The 6529-nt window shown below is 49.7% G+C and overlaps 1 long non-coding RNA gene across 1 annotated transcript; it reads right to left on the reverse strand.

Moving 5' to 3' along the window:
- Positions 1-382: 382 nt before the first annotated feature.
- Positions 383-6152, reverse strand: LOC132647216 (uncharacterized). Its single transcript, XR_009585549.1, has 5 exons — positions 5943-6152; positions 5046-5310; positions 3420-3514; positions 2235-3322; positions 383-1212 (listed from the first exon to the last, which is right to left on the reverse strand). It is a non-coding gene; the product is annotated as an uncharacterized LOC132647216 (long non-coding RNA).
- Between the last annotated feature and the right edge of the window lie 377 nt (positions 6153-6529).

Below are 6529 nucleotides of genomic sequence, written 5' to 3' on the forward strand. Positions count from 1 at the left end.
CCAGCTCACTCTTTGTTTTCTGCCATACACTCCTGCAGCTGTGAAATTTCTGCCTCACCACAGGCCCCAGCAATGGAGCCAGCCGGCTGTGGACTGGCACCTTTAAACCGTGAGCCCAAATGAGTCTCTCCTCCTCTTAAGTGTTTATTTCAGGTACCTGTAGCAGCAATGAAAAGTCTACCATAGAGCCTGGCATGGTGGTGAACCCCTGTAATCCCAGCACTCAGGGAGTTTGAGGCCGACCTGGTCTATAGAGCAAGTTCCAGGGTAGCCAGGGCAATGCAGAGAAAACCTGTCTTGAAAAAAATTTTTTAATTAATTAATTAATATGAAAATAAATAAAATAAAATTCATTATCTTAACAACTTTTAAGTATGCAGGCCAGAGGTGTCAAGAACACTTAACGGTGCTGTGTGACTATCACGTCTGTCCTAGTCAGGATTACTCCTGCTATGATGAAATACGGTGACTGACCAAAGCAAGTAACACTTTCACAGCACCGTTCATCCTCCGGGGAAGCCAGGACAGAAACTCAACCAGGGCAGGGACCTGGAGGCAGAAGCCTGATGCAGAGGGGTGCTACTTATGGCTAGCTCCTCGTGGCTTGCGCAGCCTGCTTTTTCACAGGTGATGCTTAGAATAAGTATCACAATGTGGTGTCTGGATTGAAACCAGATAGTGGGGGAGAGAAATCAGCATTTGAATGAACAAGGGCAAGGCGTATACATTCCAAAAGAACATTATACCAACATAGAACCCAGAGCCACCAGCCCAGGGGTGGTACCACCTACAATGGCTGTACCTCCTCCATCAATCACTAGTTAAGAAAATGCCCTCCAGGCTTGCCTACCATCAGCTCTTATGGAGGCTTTTTCTCAGCTGACTCAGACGACTATCACTTGTATCAAGGTGACATCAGACTAGCCAGAGCAGCATCCAACCACAGAAGTCTTTCCATCTCGCAAAACTGAAACTCTGCCTAGTTGAGCACAGACATCCCAGCTTTCCTCCCCAGCCCCTGACAAACACCTTCCCCCCTCTCTATGACACTGATGGCGGTAGACATCTTGGATGAGCAGAGCTATCGGGGCATGTCCTCTGTAACTGGCTGACTTCACTCAGTGTACCATCTGCAGGTCCATCCATGTTGCAGCCGGTGTCACAGGAGAGGGAGGAGTCTCGTGCTGCAGATCTCGCAGGCCCAGGCAGGACCTGGAAGCACAATGGACCAGGAAGAGTAGAATTGTGTACGGGGGAGACCAATCCATATAGGCAGCCCCTCCCCAGAGCAGAGCTTCATGTTCAGGCAGGGACCTTGGGCAACACTGCTCCCTAGTTTTAGGATGACTCTTGGAATATCTGGGAGGGGACAACCCAATCTACATGCAAAGAAATGCCAGGACCATAAGGAGAAAACCTAGGTTGATGGCTGCTGCATTTACTGTGACAAAGACAAAGCATTGTTAGGAAGTTCAGCATGACTGCCTTTTGAAGGCCAGGGGTGACAGTAAAGCTGCTGTGGGGACTTCCTTAGCAACAGGGAGGATGACAGGGTCACCCTAGAATAGTTGGCAGGTGGTGACACTTTATGTCAGAAGTAAGATGGCTGCAATTATCTTAGTGAGTGGCCAGATGGATAACAGCTGGGGCCACCACGTAGGGAGGTGGGCTGGCGCGGTGTCAGCTTAGGCACACAGAGGAGTAGGGTGTACCCAGGGCCCTTCAGGACTGGGCCTCTCTGAACTGACTCTGAGTAGAGATGGCAGGGTCCCCATTGTCTCTAGTAGAGAAGAATGTGTGGAAGCAGGCCTGGTATCCTTGCTACATGAGGCAGTACTGGGAACAGCGTATCTTCTGTACCCTATCACGGCTGCCCTTGAGTACCATACTTACCATTTCTGTAAGGCAAGACTTCTGGATTTACAAGATAAGATTAAACTTTCCACCACCACTTCTTACCCCTTTCGGTTTTGTGAGGTAAAGCTGACTACAAAGGGAAGGACTTGTCTGAATTACACAGGCCCCATGACAGCAGGAGCCAAGCCAGGCTAGAGGATAAGGTTGGAGTGGTTGGGCCCAGACAGGCCTCCACAGAGCTGCAAGGGGCTTGTGTTCAAAGGCTGTGTGTTAGCCTGCTTGTCGGGGCAGATGGTGCTCTCCAGGCTACAGGCAGAAGCCTGGAGACAGCTTCTACGCAGCCTGGGTTTCAACCCAAAATAGCCTCTTTTCCTCACCCTGAGCAGGGTGGCCAGCTGCTCCTCCTGTGCAGGTTCCTGGCCAAGGTGCAGCTCCACCTGGTCCAAGGGCGGGTGACACCAGGCTCCTCCGCCTGCAGAAGCAGGCCACGTTGGATGCCCCAGGGGCTTCTGTGGAAACCACCCTTGTGAGGTAGCAGGGCCAAGAAGGGAGGAGTCTTAGAGAACAGGAAGTGGGGATTAACCTGCCCAAGCCTAGAGCCCAGTCACATTCACCTGGCTCTCAGGGCTCTAGAATTAAGGCCACCCTTTCCCTAGCACGATGGGGTTAAGTTGTGTGTGTGTGTGTGTGTGTGTGTGTGTGTGTGTATGTTCTACTTTCTTTTTTTTTAATTGCCAACGGTAGGTCAGCCTTCTGTGGAGGCCTCCTGAATACTCACCTTTCCATCCAAGTCCAAACTTAGCCCTGACTTCCAGGCTTCTTACCATCTGGGCCTGCCAGGCCTCTGCCAAACGGATCACCTGCCGCAGAGTGGAGAACCCGCTGTCCTGCCTTCCACATGATGCTGCTTCCTACGTTAGAAAGGCCACCTGCTCCTACAACCCACACCTGGTGGGTTCAGGAGAGGTCTCACTGACACAGACTTGAGGTCTCACTGACGCAGACTTTGAGGCTACACCTACCACTTCCAGAGTCCCCACTAGGGCCATATGCCATTACACGCCTCAGAATGCCCATGTAGGGTGATAGCATCAGTTTCGCTTTGCACTTGAGGTCTCTGGAAACAAAGCTGAGAAGGCTGGAGCTGGGTTTGTAAACTTGGGCCACCAAGAGCCTCCCTGGTAGGCCAGGCCACCCAGGGGGTGCTTCATACTCCTTTGTCCCCAGCCAACTCGGATTACATTGGGCCTCCTAATCAAGCTTTGCAACCCAATAGGTCAATAGACTGGTGTTTGTGGCTCCAGACAGTAGCCTGGAGCAGCCGATGCTGCTGGCCTTCAGGTCTCCTCTTCTCATAGCTGGCAAAGATGAAAGGAGCCAGGAGGAGGTCGGGTAGGCCATCCGGAGGCTTTTAGTGCAGTTGTTCAGTTTGTCTTTTATCTTTCGGCCACTACAAATGCCAAATCTAGGTACACGGAACAGATCACAGGGAGGGTAGGGGTGAGAGTTCAGCCCTGTGGTGATGCAGTCGCCAGCCCCTCTTCTAAACCCTTCTTGCTTACTTTTGTTCCACAGCCTTGTGGTTGGAGTTAAATACTGGCTTGGCCCTTGGTCTGCCTTAGTCATCTGTCCACTGTATGATTTCCATCCCCTATCTCTGCAATAAATTGTCAGTGTGACTCTCAACCTCGACACGCTGCGAGTCCATTTTCTAGGGATCGTCTGATGCAGGATACACAATAAAGAAAGAAGGCTGAGTATTTAGGTTCACAGGCTACGAGACTGGGGCGTTCGAGGTCATGTGGCCACAACTGGAGATGGCCTTCGGCTGCTTCCTAAGCGGGTAGAAGCTGAAAGATAGGAAAGGTATGCATGTGCAAGACAAAAGGGCCTTGCCTCTGCTCTGACTAGTGCGTTCTCAAGAGAGATCTGCCTCAGGGTTAACGTCCACCACTGCTGCATGGAAGAACTAAGGCTTCCATGCCTTATTGTTTAGAGGTCACACTCAAGCCATAGAACAACCAACAATTACGAAGTGGATTATGAAGCCGGGCACGGTGGCTCACACCTATAATCCCAGCACTCAGGGAGGCAGAGGCAGCCAGATCTCTGTGAGTTCGAGGCCAGCCTGGACTACAAAGCCAGTCCAGGACAGTCAAGGCTACCCAGAATAAACAACAACAACAAAAAGAAGAAGAACTGGATTTTGTAGGTCGGGGAGATGGCTACACAGTTGAGAGCGTGAACTGCTCCCCCAAAGGGCTTACACCTTTCCAGCATCTATGTAGGATGACCCACAGACACCTGCAACTTGAGCTCCAGAGAATCCAACTCCTTCTACTCTCCATAGGCACCGGACCCCATGTGCACACACACACACACACACACACACACACACACACACACTTAAAAATACAGCAACTAGAGTTCTCAACCTGGCTGTGTGAATACAGCTGCTCTGATTCTCTCCCCTAGGATCATGAGAACCTCTTTCTCATCCCATTAACTCTGTGACAGTCAGGGTTCTGTGGGGGAACAGAACTGAGTGACTATATATTACAAAGGAAATATATTAGATTGTCTTACAGGAGTCCGGGTAGCCCAGCAATGGCTGTCTGGACACTGGAGAGACTGAGGACTGCTAGCTGCTCAGTCCATGAGGCTGGAAACTTCAGTAATCCAAATCTGACAAAGTATGAAGGTTTCCTGAAGGGCTGATCTTTAGTCTGTGTTGGAAGGTCAAAGAAGCTGGATTGCCACCAACAGAGAAGGACAGTGGCAGCAGAGGTAGCAACAGAAGGATGCACTTGCCAGCAAGGTGCAGAGGCAGGCGGGTACATGAAAAGTACCTCTCACCTCTCTATGTCTGGGCAGCTGGTGTTAGATATTACAACTCTGGGGAAGAGCCTTTCTGTCTGAGCCAGGGGGTCCAGAAAATGCCCCTGAAGACCTACTTAGAGGCGTGCCTCTTAACTGTTCCCAGATCCAGACAAACTGAGAACCATGATTAGCCATTACACTCTACTTATTTCCCAGCTCCCCTTTCTTTTTCATAGTCATTTCTGACAAAAATCCCTAAGCACCAAACCCACAGTGTAGCCTAATGGCACCTTATCAAGGACTGTCTTTCCTAGAAGACGACAGGCCATCTTTCCCACATTCCCTGGGGCTTAGAGGACAGAACTCACAGAACTTAGGTATTTCAGGTGCATGCTGCTGTGCAGTCTATCAAGTCTCAATGACCCTGTAGGCCACTCGTCACGTGTTGGCTGGCACGACGATTGTTATTGTGTGTTTGGCAGGTGAATTGGGTTAGAAGGTCTAGGGAGTCTTCCTCTGCCTGCCTGATGCTTTGGTAGTCCTCCTCATCACCCTTCCACGTGGTCATCAGGGGCTTTCCCACTGTCTGGCAGGCTCAGCACAGCTTGGGCAGAGATAGGAGTGTCTATGAGCCTGGGAAGCCAAGAAAGCAGCAAGTTGTGGTTAAAGGGTTAAGGTGATATTTCTTCTACCTGTGATCTAATGTGAGGATCTGGACTCCAGTGGCTGGGCACTTTTCTGATACACGTGACTTGTGACTGGGTGATGCTCTTTGCTCTCTCCTGATCATGATGGGCTCCTGTGAATTTGTAACAATGCCATATGGGCACAGTGGTAGCTGGAAAATGACTAATAACGGGGCAGCATCCCTGGGAGCCAGGAGCCTCTGGGTTACAATAGCAACAGCGGTGGCAGGGATTTCTCCTTTCCAAAACATTTGGGATCCTTTCAGTTCTTCCCTCAACAAGGCTTCAGCCTCGGCTTTGAAAAACTGTAGACTCTTAGTGAAAAAGAATTTATCTGCCTCTCGACCTTCCTATGTTAAAAAAAAAAAAGCTAGGTGTGGTGGCACACACCTTTGATCCCAGCACCTGGGAAGCAGAGGCAAGAGGACCTCTGTGAGCTTGAGGCGAGCCTGCCATACAAAATTAATTTCAGGACATCCAGTAGTACACAAAAAAACCCTGTCTCAGAAAAAAATAAAAATAAATAGTATAACTATTAACAGCCATATTCCTAGGATAACACAGTCCCTAAGTACTCACCAGATGAAGCTCATCATTGCCAGAATTTACTGTGTAGTCCAGCCAAAACCTGGTTTCAGGCGGGTAGGGTCATAGCTGCCCTCGTGAGCCTGGGAGCTTCTCTTTCAAATGTGAGCCTTCCGGCCTCTGGCTCTGGTTCTTCCCTTGTTCGTGTGGAAGGAAACGGCTTGGAAGGAAGAGTTCTTTGCTCCAGCCTCCACCACAGCTTCCTGTCAGCAGACTCAAGAAATATAGGACACATTGTTGTAAGCTGTAGGGTCTGTCTTAGTTTCTTTTCCTATTGCTGTGATAAAATATTCTGACAAAAGCAACCTAAGGGTTTATTCTGGCTCACAATTTAAGGGTAAAGCCTTTGATGGTAGTGAAATCAAGGTGGTAGGAACTTGAAGCAGGCGGTCTTATCACATCCACAACTGAGAACAGAGAATGAATATATGCATCCCTTTCTCCAGTTATCCGTCCAGCCAGGGAATGGTCCCACCCACAGTGGAGCCATCTTAGTTAATGCAATCGAGATAACACCTTACAGGCATGCCAAAACAGCTGTCCTGTAGATGCCTAGATTATATCAGGTTGACAACACTGGT

The sequence above is a fragment of the Meriones unguiculatus genome, chromosome 14 (genome assembly GCF_030254825.1).
Source record: "Meriones unguiculatus strain TT.TT164.6M chromosome 14, Bangor_MerUng_6.1, whole genome shotgun sequence".
Lineage (NCBI taxonomy): Eukaryota > Metazoa > Chordata > Mammalia > Rodentia > Muridae > Meriones > Meriones unguiculatus.